Genomic DNA, 15,552 nt, shown 5'->3' on the forward strand with positions numbered 1-15,552 from the left:
AAATCTGTTTCAATGTCCAGAAGTTCCTTAACTTTAGGGAAATTATAGATGGTTATTTAATTATGTGGCCACTGAAATGTGGTAATAAAACTGTCTGAGAATAAGTATTTGGTTTCTGTTTAATGCTACTTGTTACTAAGAAATTAATTGAAACTACTCTAGTTCATTGCAGCACATTATAGAACGTAACAGTACAGCTCACTTCAGTGTCTGCCTGTCGAAAGTGGAAATTGTTGCAGTCTGCCAGTAAATATTACCAGCAAATAACAAATTAAGTTAAGGCTTCAGCCCATAGCAGAAAACTAAGTCTTTCACATGTGGTGCAACTGATACATTGCACAAAATTTCCCGCACTGTCTGTTCCAAACTCATCTCCATGACCGTGACTACGACTCGTGCACAAAAGACCTTGCACCACTCTTGCTTTCCTCTATGTAGCATTGCTCAAGTCTCATTTCCCTGTTTTTTACAGTGAAATTTACTTTTATGGACACCAATCAGGTACTACAAATGACAAATGAAAACAACATATGTACAGATAGCCCTCTTTCTTTTGGCCATGTGTCACTTACAAACTACATTATACATCTATTGCACTCCTTGTTATTAAAAGAAACACATTGAAATATTTTTGCAACATTGGTTTGCACAAAGAAAACAAGTTAATTTGTAAACATAAAAATTAAGTCGCCAGTTATTCCAATTCTTCTTTTGACGACCTTTCACCTAAGCATTCAGATTTTACAATACATGCATCATACTCAGTTGGTAAAAATCTTTATTGATGCCAAATTTAACATAACCAACAAAAATGGTGAACATTGTGAAATAACTAAGACAGGAAACAGGTTCTGGATGTGCCACCACTGTGCTGACTTCAAACATATTCTGGCTTAATTTGTTCAACTGCAAAAGTGTTTGTTGCTTGTAACATTAAAACTATATCAAAGTCTGGTGCTCACAGATTATAATATAAATACACTAGACTCTTGCTAATCGGGAACATAGAAGATATACTTAATTCAATCCGAAAACACATTAATTTTCAAAGAAAACTTATTCCTTGAGTGTATCCTGTACATAACTATACAGTTATATCACTCACTATGAAACATGACCCTAATTTTTAACTATCAGAATGATATGTGACAGTGGCATGCTTTATCACGCAACCACTTCACAAACATTACATCAGTACTGCATCTATCTGGCTGTTGCATAATATACTCCAGGAAGACCTCGGCAGCTTCAACACCAACAGTGTGAGAATTATTCATCCACTCTCCTCCTCTGCCCCCTTCTTCATCACTTTCATCATTACTTTCTTGCACGTTTTTGATTATTTCTTCATCTGTTAAAGTTTGTTTCGTATCACAGTTTTCCTCATTTAGCCACTTAGTAACATCTTCATCATCAATTTCTCCTCCTCCTGGAAGGTTGTGGAACATGTCAGTGTACAAAGTACAGGAAAACTTCATGAACACGAATCCGAAGGTACCAAAAAATCAGGAGTTCGTGTTGAAAAAATGCCTGTTAAGTGAAAAACACAGATTTTAATAAGTATACATGTGCAAAGTACACTAATGTGTAATACACTACACTATCAATCACGTTATTGTAGATTTATAACACTATAAAGTGATTGTAAAATTACAAGTACTCACAAATTATGTACGTTACTTTCTTGGAAAAAATTCGGTCATGGTTCGCTGACGTTCGTGGGAACGATAATATTTTGTAATTTCACAACCAATTGTAATTATAGCGTCTGCTAACCCAGCACTGACGTCGGACGTTGAAGCGAACCGTTCTAAACAGTCCAAGCCTGTAAACATCTCCTGACGGGTAGGTGGAATGGTATCTGTATTCTCTTCCTCTACACTTTCTTCTGATGGCCCTTCTAGCACATCGTTCAGAGCTTTTGGCACATCTGATTTCACAGAAGCACATACAGCAACATCGTCATCTACACTAATGAATTCTTCGAAACTAATCCCAGGGTTCACAACATCCTGCAGAATTGTCCATTCATCAGGTGAAGTGGCATCTTCTAACTCGTGGACATCTTCAGTGTTGCTATGTCTTCGAGCTCTGTTAAAGCACTTCCCTATATGATGGGGCGATACTGAGTTCCAGGCTGCTGCAATGGCTTTTATTGCGTCAAGCAGATTCCAATTTGCGGTTGCACTATTGTTTTCAGCAGCATACATTGCAGCTCTTACAAGTCACTTACGATAAGCTCTCTTTATGAGAGAGCTTATGCCTTGGTCTAAAGGCTGAAGGTGGCTTGTGGCGTTGTGTGGAAAAATCTGAACCTTTGTGTTGGATAGGTTCAGATCATGTACGTTATGGGCAGTACATCTGTCCAATGTAAGACGAACATATCCCAGCTAGCACTCAAGCTTATTTCAAGGTGGATATTGAGTTTATGTTCAGTTGAAAATTCAAGATTGAAAAATCAACCTGTTACACAGCTTGTTTCAAGGTGGGTATTGAGTTTAGGTTCAGTTGAAAATTCAAGATTGAAAAATCAACCTGTTACACAGTTTACATCAAGCTGTAAAAATTTAGCTTGAATTAAAATAATTTTCCCAAGCTTGAAATAAACTGTAATTTCCCTGGAAGGCTGTACAGCAGATGCGCGCGCAGCATAGCTTCCATAGACGTCCACGGGAAGCGCCACAAGCGTTTATAAGCCGTGACGTAAGGGTGTTGTCGTGTGTGACGTCATGACGGCGCGGAGTTTGGTTTGAGTGTGGCTGTCTCCAGTTCTGTTTTATCTTATTTTATTTACTTTTCTGAGCCTTGCTATGTTTACGGCCATTTTACCTTTGTGACGCGCGTTAATGGTTGTGGTTTGTTGACAAGTTTGTTTTATACTAGAAAACAGTTCGGTACGTTAATGTTACAAATGTTAAATATTACGTAATGTAAAGTTACGTTTACGGCCATCTTACCTTTGTGACGCGCGTTAATGGTTGTGGTTCGTTGACAAGTTTGTTTTATACTAGAAAACAGTTCGGTACGTTAATGTTACAAATGTTAAATATTATGTAACGTAATTAATTAGGTTCAATAAATTCAGATTAATATTTATATAGCTTAAAACAAGCTGTAAATACCAGGCTGTATTCCATGTGTGTAGATACAGCTGGAGCCAAGCTTGAAATATAGCTTTAACTCTGCCAACTTTGATGTTTATTTCAAGCTAGAATCCAGCTAACAGGCTTGAATATTCCAGCTTTGATCAAGCTTATATACTTGAACTTTACAGCTGGAAACAAGTTTGAAACCGGCTTACTGTGCTATCTGGGATCTATTTTGAGCAACCATTCAACTGTTGAAATGAAGAAGCTACTTGCAAAATGATGTGCCATCGATCCAAGCTATCTTGTGGTGAGAGTAGCTGCAAGGTAAAGTGTCCATATTTATGTTTTTAAAACAATGTGGTTTCTCAGATTTACTGATAACCCAGGGACGAAACTTCTCACTGCTGGCAGCATTACAGCACAATACAAGAGTCACATGTTGTTTGCTTCGTGCTCCACCATGACACTTATCACCTTTTATCCCCAGGGTGTGATTTGGAAAAAGATTGTAGAAAAATCCAGTTTCATCCATGTTAAACTCATCACACGAGGCATACTTATCCCTGACTCTGAATTCATGCAACCAGCTGTTCGCAACTTTATTTGCTGCACCACAAATTTGTACAGATGAAATTGAATGTCTCTTTTGGAACTGATACAACCAACCAGCAGAACAATGGAAGTCTTCGATACTCATATCTTTAGCAATATGATTTGCTTTAAACTGAATCACAGGGCCAGTTAAAGGTATGTTAGATGCACGCATATGATTGAACCATTCTAGCAGTAACATCTCGATGTCTTCATACTTGACGGTACGAAGTCGTTTAGATTTGTTTCCAGAACCTGATGCCACTGCATTAATAATTTTTTCTCGATTCTTAATAATTGTAGATGAAGTAGATTTAGGTATTCCAAACTGCTCTGTAATTGCTGTTTTCTTGGTACCACGGTCCACTTCATCCAGAATCTTAAGCTTTAACTGTACATTTAGGGCTGTCTGTTTCCTCTTTGCCATTTTTGCGTTCTACGGTACCGGTTGTAACTGTAGTTTTTATTCAGTATTCCAACTCGATACGGCTATGATTAACAGAACACCTGTCAAATCTGGCACTGAGTACGTTCCTAAATGCTGTTGCACATATTATTGAATGTCTTACAATGTACAGCATACGCTGATTGTTGAGATAATAATCGCGGCTACCGACCTACAATACATTAAAAACGAGTCAACAATAAGTATAATTAGCTTTGTAGCTACATTTCCTACATTCATTTCGGGAAAAAATTGTGATTTAGAATACTCTAAGGTTGGAAGTTTGTGTTACAGTGAGATTTAATTATGCTAGGAACTGAAACAGAGTTCGTAATTCGCCTTAACCGAAATTCGTGTCAACCGATAAAACATACCACAAGAACTAATGCATTCCTGTTGGGACCAATATTATATCTTTGTTAACCGTGAGTTCATCTTATGCGACTTCAGGCTAATGAGGTTATACTGTAATTGATAAGTCTGAATTGATTGGCTCATCGCTGTCACTCACTACAGGATCCAACCCGGCTCAATGGATGGCCACAATTTTCTTCAGCTCTTCATTATGGTAGGGCTCTCCACTTTATCCCATGATTCAGCTGCTTGGAAAACGTCATGTATGTTAATTGCTTTCCATGCCTTCCACATAGTCTTGATAGAGTCATTTTCACTTTTGTTCATCAAGGAGACAAGAAGTGAATGTTGATAATGATGTTTAATTGATTCCAAAATTTCCTGGTTCATGGGCTGAATAAGAGCTGTCACATTGGGTTGGAAAAGGGTGCTTGTATACCGTTGAACTTTAGAGAAACATCTGAAGGATGACTGGGAGCATTGTCAGTTATAAGGATAGCTTTCAGTGGAAGCTTTCTCTTCTTTAGCTCTTTTCTCACCGCTGGTACAAACATTTCATGGAAACACCAAGAGAATATTTGTCTGTCCATCCCCGCTTTCTTCTGAGTGCAATACTACACTGGTAGAGTATTTATGTCAGTGTGTTGAAAACAACGTGGATGTTGGGATTTTCCGGTCAACATAAGCGGTACTTTATTACTCCAATTTGCATTACAACACGTCATTAATGTTATGCGCCGTTTCTGTTGCTTGTAACCACGATCTTCCTTCTCGTTCTTGGTAGCTAATGTTTTTGAAGGAAGCATCTTGTAAAAGAGTCCTGTTTCATCAACATTATAAAAGACATCAGCAGTTAAATCTTCTTCCTCTATTATCTTCCGTATCTTGCTTACAAACTCATCAGCATCCTTATCACTAGCTGAGCGACTTTCCCCGGTGACTGTCAGCTGCTGAATGCCATGTCATTCTTTCCACTTTGACAACCAACCTTCACCCGCTGCAAACAAGTTACTACCGCTAAGTTGTTTGTTAAATGCAGCTGCTTTTTCCTTTATAATCGGGCCACTGACTGGTATTCCTTTACTGCTTTGTTGTATGGACCATCTGTATACAGCTATCCAGTTCTTCATTCTCACTCTTTTTTCTCAACTCACTATTCATTTGTGTTGAGTACAGTCGAATCACATCATCTTTATTTTTGATGTCATAAATAGTAGCTTGTCCAACACTAAACTCAGCTGCAATGGCTTTCTGCGAAGAATCTCGACTTAACTTATTTAAAATTTCGAGTTTCTCTTTGAGGTCTAGCATAACATGTAATGATTCCGAACTGTAAAGAAAGTTACAATTTCAAATACAGTATATAAAGCATTGTTTAAATAAGCAATGTTGCGCACGATAATTCGTTGTGCATGTATTTTTGTGAGTGCACCGGATTACTGAGAGTCTGGACTACTGAGGGCCGGATTAGCGAGAGTCTTAGTGTAAGTACAGTAACCCCGCTTTTATGTTCCCGGAATTAACGTTTTCCCATCGTTAATGGCATTTTTTTATTGGTCCTGTCAAATGTCCTATGCCCACAATGTTAATTTTCACCTGATTTTGCTTCAACATATTTATAATTTTCCAGCAAATTATGCAGTACGAAAAAATGTTTGCGAAGAAAAAATGATGCTGGCATGATGTTGTCCGTTGAGTAGTATTTACAAATATTACATGGTTAAGTTTCTTGACGCCAGGTCACTCTACTCAGCAGATTTAAACCGGTAATGTGTAAAAGTTGGAACAATTCGGGCAATATCTTCCACTGCAGCCAAGCTCTACTTGGCGTGGTGGCTGATGGGAGTAACTAGGTTCATTTGAATGAAGATATCAAGACCAATCACAACCATTTCCAAACTGTCTCTACTGTGCAAACGCGGTTTCGTGATTGTTGTGATCATCGTTAACCACCTTTATCACACCATATTTAGTGTGTTACGGCGTATGGCCGCTTGAAGCGCTAGTTGACACCGTCATTCGCTTTGCGTGTCTCAAATGTTCTTAGTGTAAACACAGCACCGGCTACATATTTTATCCACGCTGAGCAAAATGTGATTCAAGAATTTATTGTCTTTGTCAAGTGTAGTATTTACGTATGTATTTTTTTTTGTTATGTTACACAACACCACACAAAATACTTACTTACATATTTGCACTTGACAACAAGAAAAAATTCGCGAAACGCGTCGTGCTAAGCATGAAAAACACATAATTAGTGCAGTATTTCATTGTAATGAAGGACAGCTGCAGGCTTTCACAAACAGCGATTATGTCATATGACATTGAGTCAAATGTTCCTACTTCCCAGGCAGTTATTAGTTCCATTTACATCTGCGGTTTTATTTGATAATAAACCTTCATTAGATAATAAACAAAACCCTGACATGTCTATTGATGCCTGTTATGTACATGTATCATACATAAAGTGTAATAGGGTATCCTATACTTTACGTTTACAGCTTAAAATGTTGTTTCCCACATTTTAATTTACCCACATTTTACACCATATTTTTGAAGTCCACTGAAAAGTGTAAAAGCAGTTTCACTGTATATTTCATTTGACTCCTTGTTCAAGTTCATAGCACCTTGGATTCTCACACAATTAATTTCTCAAGGACTAGTGTAAGTGATAATTATTAATATTGCTATAAGGTGCATCATTTTGGCATATAAAAACATTCTAAGTGGCACTGGATGCATGTCATCACATGCTCAATTTACTGTCTTTGGAATTAATGTAGCATCTGTGGATTATGTGGTACTAAATATCCAAGATTTTTATGTAGACATATTGTTTCAGTGAGTATTCTCGCTGTGACACTAGTTCTGTTCTGTGTAGGTGGGTATAATGTGTTCTGGCATCAGGGAAATCCACCATGTTTTCAGTGTCTCTTGCACCTTGTTCTTTACCTGAAAACCACTAACTTTACCTGACTTCTGCCTCTTGGGCTGGACCGTCACCATCCTTTGTGCCAGGCATGCTTGTTATAAATGAGTACTTCTGTGTCTGATAAAAATTTAATTAGGAAGGTACACATTGACTGTTTAGCAAATAAACTGGGATAGCTTAGCATTTGCAATGTGTATTTCTTCAGGTGCTACAAACATAGACTCCAAAAAGCTAGTCTCTCACAGCTACTTTGAGTCTGTTATTCATTGCGGCGTAATCTTCTGGGTGAAATTCAGCAATATCACAAGGCTCTTAGTGTTACAAAAGAAAATAGTTGGGCCTTGTGAGCCGTCAAACAATGAGTATCCTGTGAACCACTGGGAAAAAAAGTTTAAAAGTACAATCCACTATGCCCCTTACATGAACGTTCATTTTTCAATACAACAACCAATGTACAGTTCACACTTCCCATTTCCACCACAACTACTGTACTTGCCACAGAGAGAATTTTAACTAACTCTATGGGGTAAAAAATTATAATAAACTAAAAGTCATTAATATATCTGGTGGTTACAATTAAAGTGCAGCTACTCACAGAGGTCCAGTGTGGACTGTAGTTATTCTGTGGCAACAAAACATGGTAGTATGCTAATAATAATAATGTCGTGCGACAAGGGTGTACCCAGGATCTGCACTAGGGAGGGGGAGGGGGGCAGGTCATACTAGTCTCAGGAAACAAGAACTCGAGACAACATACAGCATTTCTTATTAAATAAAACGGTAAACCAGTGAAAAATTGCTTTTAATAAACATTTTAAATACAAGAATGCACTTGTACAATCCGAGAAAACATGCAGCATTTCTTATTACATAAAACAGTAAACTAGTAAAAAAACTGCGAATACCTTCTAGGGGAGGGCAGCTACCTCCCCCCCTGCCCCTCGCTGGGTACGCCCCTGTCGTGTGACGAGGGCCTCCCGTCGGGTAGACCATTCGCCTGGTGCAAGTCTTTCGATATGACGCCACTTCGGCAACTTGCGCATCAATGGAGATGAAATTATGATGATTAGGACAACACAACACCCAGTCCCTGAGCGGAGAAAACCTCTGACCCAGCCGGGAATTGAACCCAGGCCCTTTGGATTGACATTCTGTCGCACTGAGCACTCAGCTACCGGGAGCGGACAGTGGAATGGATTTATGCGGCAAAATTCAACAAGCTATAAATGTTAATAATAAAATCAACATTGTGACTTTCTCACTTGTTTGATGTTTTCTGCCCATGTCCTCTTCCTAATCCATTAATGTGGAAACATTTCTATACATCTTTCTTGCATTCATAGTGCCATATGTGCACTTGGTGACCAAAATTGGAACAAATTTTTTCCCACCATAAATCAGTTCCACATTAATGCATTAGCATATCTACCAAGTTTCACTGCCATGTGGTAACTGCACCCCATAATGGACCTCTATGAGTAGCTGCACTTCAGTTGTAACCACCTGGTATTTAACATGAAGCTTGGTTCATTGGAAAGATTCTGGTGTAAAAGTGTTATTACTTTATTGAAAAGTTCATTGAGGACAGTTTCACTGTTTGAACAATTTTATTTTATTTATTTTTGTGTGTGTTCTGAAAACTACAGTACGTATTCAAATAGCTGTATCTTATAAGTGTGTATAAAATAATCTAAACTTTTGTATTTCTTCTAAAAATGTTCACATTTTCAAACTTAACGTGCTTCCTACATATCAGATACATTTGAAAATTGTACGTCACAGGATGAATACATTTCAATGCAACCTCGTCGATCCACTATTGCCCTGACCTCCAGCCCCTTTCAAGGCTTTAGAATATATAGTTCATGAACAGCTTACTAATTACTGAGCATTAAATAAGTGTTTTGATGAATATCAGTCTGGTTTTCAACAAAACTGCAGCATGACAACTGCTCTTATAAAAGTTACTGACAAACTGAAACAAGCAATGGCCAAACAAGATGTAAGTATTATGTCCTTTCTGGAATTCATCAAAGCTTTTGACTCTATGTACTTTGATATTCTAATTGTGAATCTCACAAGTCAGAATTTTGCTCCAAGTGCTGTACAATGGCCCCAGTCATACTTGGCATCCCATCGACAGTGCATAATGACTGGAACAAAAAAGTCACACTGGAGGTATGTAGTATCAGGATTCTCACAAGAATCAGTATTAGACCTATTATTTTTCTCATTTTATGTTATTATGTGTTAAGTATTCTCTCTCATTTGTGTCTGTGTTGAGACGCCATGATCGGCCTCATTTGAACTCTTCCATCGGGAGGGTGAACTTGGAGTTGGAGTGGCTGCTTAGGATGGATATAGGGTCCCATATCAGTTTGATTCCTGTGGATGCTATCGATAGGTGGGACTACACTAGGCATGGCCTTCGCCTCAATAGGAAAGGGAAGGGAAAACTGTGTGGGTTGATTGCAGAAAACTCAGGGGGGACACTGTCACAAGTGGTAAAATACCAGTGGTCACAACTGTCAGAGGGATGCCTTTTTTAGGATAGGGAAGGGGAAAAGAAAACGAGTTTTAAGAGAGATTGGCAGACACACTCAGTTTGAGAAAACAGATGAACAGGAGTCAGATTTTAGCATACAGCCTCCATTTAAACAATGTTTAACAGAAAGTAATCACCAAACTGCCAGTTCATCTTCGCCAAAGCAGTTATAATCCCATTAGTATGCAGTATCAGTTATCTTTATTACACCAGAACATTCTGGGACTCAGAAATAAAGTTGATGAACTACTCATTTGTATTGATGAAATGAATTCTTCTAACTAAATTGACATAATTTGCCTCTCTGAACATCAAGTGACCACTGGTATAGATATGTTAGACATTTCAGGAATTAAACTAGCTTCCTACTTCTACAGAGTAGATATGGACAGAGGGTGAGTTACTACATTTATTAAAAACTGCCATAAATTCAAGGACATTGACATTAGTAAATTCTGTTTAGAGCAGCATCTAGAAGCATGTGCAACACAAGTAGGGTTCCATAACAGATCCTATATAATAGTAACTATTTACCGAGCACCTGCAGGAAATTATAATCTATTCACAAATCATCTAGAAGCTCTTTTGGGTTATTTAACAGGAAGAAACAAAGAAATTTTGAATGCTGGTGACTTTAATACAGATTTTCTAATGCAACCTTCCAGTAAACATATACTGCAGTTAGTAATGTTGTCTTTCAATCTAACTCACACTGTAAACCTTCCAACTAGGATCACTAAATCCTCAAGGACAGCCATTGATAACATTTTTATAGACAAATCAAAGGAAAAAAATCATATCATAAAACCTGTAATAAATAATGGACTATCAGATCATGACATGCAGCTCCTTGTTTTAGATGTAAATTCTAATCAGATTATCAAGACTGCTAAATCTGAGTGCAGGAGAGTAGTCAATCAACCAAAAATTGCGTGTTTTAGAAAACTGCTCAAAGATATGAAGTGGAAAGATGTTTATAGTGCTCATGACATGATTGAAAAATTTAACACATTCATGAACGATGTCAGTGCCATGTTTGAAAACTGTTTTCCTCTCAAAGTTACTCAAATTAAACAGAAGTCTATAATAAAACCATGGCTTACACAAGGAATAAATATTTCCTGTAAGACAAAAAGGAAAATGTATCTGTCGACCAAGAATAGCTCCAATGATTTAGCTAAATACAAGGAATACTGTAAAATATTGAAAAAAGTAATTCAGACATCTAAATAAATGCACTACGAGAAGAAGATAGCAATGTCAGGCTTCAAAATAAAAACAATATGGGATATAGTGAAAGAGGAGACTGGTAGAACCAGAAAGGAAAAGGAGCAAATAGCATTAAGGGTAGATGACACATTAGTAACCAATGGGCATAGTGTGGCAAATCTATTTAACAAGTACTTTATATCCGTTACTGATAGAATGGGATTGTCAGGATCAGTAAATAATGCCCTTGAATAGCAGAAACTAGCCTTTACAAATAGCTTCAGGTACATTAATATTTCACTCACTTCACCAAAAGAAATAACTTCCGTAATAAAATGTTTAACACCAAAGCATTCTAGTGGTTACAATGAAATATAAACAAAGTTAATTAAGGCATGTTCTTGTGAGTTTAGTACAATTCTAAGTTACTTGTGTAACCAGTCAGTTATAACTGGGACATTTCCTCACTGGCTAAAATATGCAGATGTTAAGCCTCTATTCAAGAAAGGGGATAAAGAGATACCATCAAACTACAGACCGATTTCACTTTTGCCAGCATGCTCAAAAATTTTAGAAAAAGTAATGTACAGGCAGCTTCTCAACCATCTGACCACAAATAACATATTATCAAGAACACAGTTTGGATTTCTGGAGGGTTCTGATATCGAGAAGGCTATTTACACCTACAGTGAAAATGTACTTAAATCATTAAATAACAAGTTACAAGCAGCAGGTATTTTCTGTGACTTGTCAAAGGCATTTGATTGTGTGAACCACAACATCCTTTTAAATAAATTAGAATTCTGTGATGTCACAGGCACTGCTGCAAAATGGTTCAAGTCATACCTCGTTAACAGGAAACAAAGGGTGTCAGTGCAAGGGACTAGTGAATTAAGTCATCATCAGAATGGGAACAAATTACATGTGGTGTCCCACAAGGATCCATCTTAGGGCCATTGCTTTTTCTTGTGTACATTAATGATCTCTCATCACGTACACTGCCAGAAGCAGAGTTCGTTTTGTTTGCAGATGACACAAGTATTGCAATAAATAGTACGTCGAGTGCAGTTCTAGAAATATCTGCTAATGATATTTTCATGGATATTAATAAATGGTTTAAAGCCAACTCACTGACATTAAACTTCGAAAAGACTAACTATATGCAATTCAGAACCTGGAAGAGGTTTCCACCCAGCATATGCATAAAGTATGAAGAAGAGCAGATAGAAGAGTTTGACAGTCTTAAATTCCTGGGATTACAACTTGATAATAAATTCAGTTGGGAGGAGCACACTACAGAACTGCAGAAACACCTTAACAAATCTGTATTTGCAATTCGAGTGTTAGCAGACATAGGCGACATAAAAATGAAAAAGCTTGCATACTTTGCCTACTTTCATTCCATAATGTCATATGGTATAATATTTTGAGGTAACTCTTCAAGTCAAACAAAAGTTTTCAGAGTCCAAAAGCGTGTAATATGTATTATTTGTGGAGTAGATTCACAGACATCCTGTAGAAACCTCTTCAAAGAACTGGATATACTAACTACTGCCTCTCAGTATATTTCCTCCTTAATGAAATTTGTCTAAATAATATATCTCTTTTTCCAACAAACAGCTCAGTTCATACATATAATACCAGGAACAAAAATGATCTGCACAAGGACTTAAAAGCACTCATTTTAGTTCAAAAAGGGGTCCACTACTCAGGAACACTCATCTTCAATACTTTGCCAGCAAACATAAAAAATTTAGTTACAAATAAAGACCAGTTTAAAGGGAGCCTGAAAGGCTTACTAGTGTCCAACTCCTTATAATAACAATAATGATAATAATAATAATAAAAGCTTTATTCAACATCGAATGGTACACTGCACATGTAGAAAGAAACAGTAATGATTAAAGTTATTTGTACAATACACAAGACACATTCTTCTGAATACGTCATTAATTTACAACAAAATTTGAATAAGGTGTTGACTTATTTCTATTCACATAATTTCACAAAGCATTTGTTGTTCTTCATATAAGTATGGTACTCTTCTAATGTGTAGAAAGGGAGTTTTACTAAAAATTTCTTAAGCTGATGTTTCAGTTTAATTGTAGGAAGATCCATGACTGCTCTAGACAGTGCATTAGCTAATTTTATACCTGCATACTGAGGCCCCTTTTCATAAAGTGCTATTCTGTGGCTCCCAATGTAAAATCTTTCTTTATTTCTAGTATTGTACTGGTGGAAATCTGAATAAGTGTTTGGGTGCAGTCTTTTCACAAGCAATATGGCTTTTAGAATGTATGTGTTTATGACAGTTAACACCTCTGTTTCTGGAAACAAGACGCGACAAGATTCCCTATATTTTGCTCCACAGATTATTCTCACACCCCTTTTTTGAAGAATGAGTAGCTTATCTAGATTACCTTTGGTTGTTGCCCCCCCAAATTTCAATACCGTAGTTCAAGTGAGAGGAGAAAAGAGCATGGTATGCAGTCTTTAGGACTACGGTGTCTCTACAGAACTTGCTAATAGTACTGATTGAAAATATATTTTTTGACAACTTAGTTGCTAGAGAGTCAATATGTGTGTCCCATTTCAGGTTGCTTTGGATTGTTAAGCCAAGGAATTTAACACTAGACTCTTTCTTTACCAATTCGTTGCCCATGTATAATTTAATTTCATTATTCAAACTACTTTTGTTAAACTCCATCAAACATGTTTTACTGGTGCTTACATTTAAGTGGCTTTTATTAAAAAACTGAACAATTTCTTTTGTCACATTATTACACTCGGCCTCTAGTTCATTACATGATTCCTTTTTACATACAATGGACGTGTCATCGGCATACAGAACAATTTTGGAATTTATAGTACAGTGTTTAATATCATTTACATAGATCGAGAACAGAAGGGGGCCCAACACCGAGCCCTGGGGCACCCCATATTTTATGCAAGTGATCTCTGATTTGTAGACACCACTTTCCATTTTAAGTAGAACAAACTGCTTTCTATTGCTCATATAACACTTTATTAGGTAATTAGCAGCGCTTCTAATGCCCATGTTCCATAACTTGTCTAATAGGATGTCAACGTTCACACAATCAAAGGCTTTTTCCAGGTCTAGGTATACACCTGCCTCATGTTCCTTGCTTTCGATACCCCCTAACACCTCTTCAATTAGTTGAGCAGCTGCAGTGCTAGTTGATTTACCTTTTACGAATCCATTTTGATTTTCGAACATCGGATTGTGTTTGTTAAGAAAGTTTATAATCCTGTTGTATATAACTTTCTCAACTATTTTGGAAAAGACAGGAAGGATTGAGACTGGTCTGTAGTTTTCTATTTTGTTGTTGTCACCTTTCTTAAAAATGGGTGTTACCTGTGCTATTTTTAGTCTGTCTGGGAAGGTGCCTGATTCTATTATATTGTTGACTGCTGCAGACAGAGGTACAGAGACATTTTGGCTACAGGCTTTTAAAACATTAGTATTTAGGCCATCATGCCCAACTGAATTAGAGGGTTTTAGAGAGCCAATGATGCCCATTATTTCTGCACAGTTTGTGGGGGCTAGATATATACTATGGTCACATGTATTACCTGTAAAACTGTAGTGCATGTTTTTATGTTTGTCATTTATGGCTTCCCCTATGGAACAAAAATATTCATTAAAAATATTTGCAATTTCCAGTTGGTCTTTTATGAGCATGCCATTGTGGTTAATAGTAAAGTCCATACAGGATTTGTCATTGCCGGTTCTAAAACTGTTTGACTGCCCAGATGCCAGTAGTTACGTTGTGTGAGTTTTGAAGCTTATTTGCAACATAGTTGCTCCTGGTCTGTGTAAGTAAGTCCTTATAGTGTGCTTGATATATTTTGAAGGCTTCCTTTACCTCAGGAATCTCTCTATTATTCAGCATTGCACTGTGGAGTAGTTTTAATTTTTCCCTCGCTTCAGTGACATTACTATTTACCCAAATATTTTTGTTTATATTTTTTAAACAAAAGCGCTGGCAGGTCGATAGACACACAAACAAACACAAACATACACACAAAATCTAGCTTTCGCAACCAACGGTTGCCTCGTCAGGAAAGAGGGAAGGAGAGGGAAAGACGAAAGGATTTGGGTTTTAAGGGAGAGGGTAAGGAGTCATTCCAATCCTGGGAGCGGAAAGACTTACCTTAGGGGGAAAAAAGGACAGGTATACACTCGCACACACACACATATCCATCCGCATATACACAGACACAAGCAGACATTTGTAAAGGCAAAGAGTTTGGGCCTCGGGACGGAAGTACAGAGGCAAAGATGATGTTGAAAGACAGGTGCTCATACCTCACCTGTCTTTCAACATCATCTTTGCCTCTGTACTTCCGTCCCGAGGCCCAAACT

General features: G+C 37.4%; 1 long non-coding RNA gene across 3 annotated transcripts in view; it reads right to left on the bottom strand.

Moving 5' to 3' along the window:
• Positions 1-760: 760 nt before the first annotated feature.
• LOC126091886 (uncharacterized) overlaps positions 761-15,552 on the bottom strand; it is a 403,209-nt gene continuing 388,417 nt past the window's right edge. For all 3 annotated transcript variants that reach the window (XR_007521277.1, XR_007521276.1, XR_007521275.1), the window contains exon 3: positions 761-1,530. This is a non-coding gene — a long non-coding RNA (uncharacterized LOC126091886). The remainder of the gene's footprint in view (positions 1,531-15,552) is intronic.

This window comes from Schistocerca cancellata, chromosome 7 (genome assembly GCF_023864275.1).
Source record: "Schistocerca cancellata isolate TAMUIC-IGC-003103 chromosome 7, iqSchCanc2.1, whole genome shotgun sequence".
Lineage (NCBI taxonomy): Eukaryota > Metazoa > Arthropoda > Insecta > Orthoptera > Acrididae > Schistocerca > Schistocerca cancellata.